Source organism: Podarcis vaucheri (assembly GCF_965113315.1).
Source record: "Podarcis vaucheri genome assembly, chromosome: 2".
Lineage (NCBI taxonomy): Eukaryota > Metazoa > Chordata > Lepidosauria > Squamata > Lacertidae > Podarcis > Podarcis vaucheri.
In genome coordinates, this window is record NC_138760.1 from 118,932,172 (window position 1) to 118,934,654 (window position 2,483).

A 2,483-nucleotide genomic window follows, 5' to 3' on the forward strand; every position below is an offset into this window, starting at 1 on the left:
TCACTGACCATGAGCTGTATGTGTTTTTTGTATGTCTGCGATCCTGTTGCAACATTGGGATTTCCACATACAGTGGTACCTCAGGTTAAGTACTTAATTCATTCCGAAGGTCCGTTCTTAACCTGAAACTGTTCATAACCTGAGGTACCACTTTAGCTAATGGGGCCTCCCGCCACTGCCGCCACGCGATTTGTGTTCTCATCCTGAAGCAAAGTTCTTAACCCGAGGTACTATTTCTGGGTTAGTGGAGTCTGTAACCTGAAGCGTATGTAACCTGAAGCGTATGTAACCCGAGGTACCACTGTATTAGGTCGAAACGGGTCTAATGTCACCACTTGGCACCCATGGGCAGCTGCCAATACCCCAGGAGCTGACTGGTACACGCCCTGGGCACCCCCTTAGAAACAGCAACAACAAATACATCAGGTGATCGGCCTTGTTTTGAATTTCCCCAGCTGCCCCTGCCACAGCATTGCCCTGGGGCATTGTGGGAAATTTAAATGGTGGGACTGTTTGTGGCAGCAGTGGGGCCTGGAGTAAGAGGGCCCCTAGAGAGGGCACAATGCCAAAGGGGCCACTTCCCAGGCTTCCCCCCACATGATGCCCTCCAGACATTTTGAACTACAGCTCCTCACTGGCACTAGCTGGTATGCTCAGAGTTGTAGTCCGAAAAAATCTGAGAGGCACCATCCTGGGGAAACTTAACCTCCTCTGGCTAGCTGCATCTCACCTGAGTCTTGAGCAGAAGGTCTTTTCCATCCCTCAGTTCTTGATACTTTTAACTGGAGAGGACAGGGACCGAAACCAGGGCTTTCTGGGTACAAAGCAAGTACAGTGGTACCTCAGGTTAAGTACTTAATTCGTTCCGGAGGCCCGTACTTAACCTGAAACTGTTCTTAACCTGAAGCACCACTTTAGCTAATGGGGCCTCCCGCTGCTGCCTCGCTGCCGGAGCACGATTTCTGTTCTCATCCTGAAACAAAGTTCTTAACCCGAGGCACTATTTCTGGGTTAGCGGAGTCTGTAACCTGAAGCGTATGTAACCTGAAGCGTATGTAACCTGAGGTACCACTGTACTCTGCTGCTGAATCAAATTACGGGCCCTTCCTGGTTCTCATTGTGGCAATGCGCAATCTGGCCTGAGGCCTGCCGTTCAGGACCCAGGGAATCTTCCCTACTGAGAGGGAAGGCAAGTCTTATAGCAAGGGTGGGCAATCTTCTCGCAACCTTAGGCAGGGATAGGTGAGGCGAGTTGTGAAATTGGGAACAGCAACTGACGCGGCACTTTATTTATTTATTTTTTGAATAGATTTTTATTAAATTTTACACAAATATCTCCAATCAAACAATTTCCCAAATAACATATTTTCATCTTTTGAACTTCCCTCAGCTTCTCTGACAATCATCCATATTTAAATTTTTTGTCTACGCATTCTTCAAATTTAGTATCGCCTTTTAAAAATACCTTTATAACCTTATTTACATTCTTTCAATATTCCTTATTTTTTCACAAAGCTTCTTTAAAACCCACTAGCGTTGTTTGCTCATCACATACACTCTTCAAATATTCTGAAAATTTTTCCCAGTCCTCAATGAACTTGTGATCTCGTTGATATCTAATTTTCCCTGTTAATTTGTCCAGTTCTGCATAATCCATTAGCTTCATTCTCCATTCCTCCAGAGTCGGTAGTTCTTCCTGCTTCCATTTTTGGGCCATTAATATTCTCGCTGCTGTTATTGCATACTGAAAAAGTTTACAGTCCCTTTTATTTATTTCATTTCTTGTTCTTCCTAGAAGGAAGGTTTCTGGTTTCTTTACAAAACTGTATTTCAACATCTTCTTTAATTTATTATATATCATCCCCCAGAACCCCTTCACTTTCTTACATTCCCACCACATATGAATAAAGGTTCCTTCTTTCTCTTTACATTTCCAACACTTATTACAAGTTTTAAACATTTTTGCTAATTTAACTGGTGTAATATACCATCTGTATACCATTTTCATAACATTTTCCTTTAGCGTAATGCATGCAGTGAACTTCAGGTTATCATTCCATACTTTGACACAATCTTCAAGATATATATTGTACCCAAAATCTGTGGCCCAATGAATCATTACCGACTAAACTTCCTCGTCCATCGTATACCATTCCAACAACATTTTGTACATTTTTGAGATTATCTTACAATCGTTATTAACTATTTCTGTTTGGAATTTTGAATCTTTTTCTATATAACCCTTTTCTTTCACATCTTTTTTAAACATATCATTTATCTGATAATAGTGCAACCAATCAAATACATATTCTTTTACTTGTTCATATGGCTTCAATCTCCATTTCTCTCCATCTTTAACCACTGGATCTCCATAAGTAATCCAATTACCTCTCATGTTAATTTTTTTAACACACATGACCTCTAATGGGGACAACCAGTGTGGGACTCCTGATTCCAGTAATTTTTTATATCTGTCCCATACT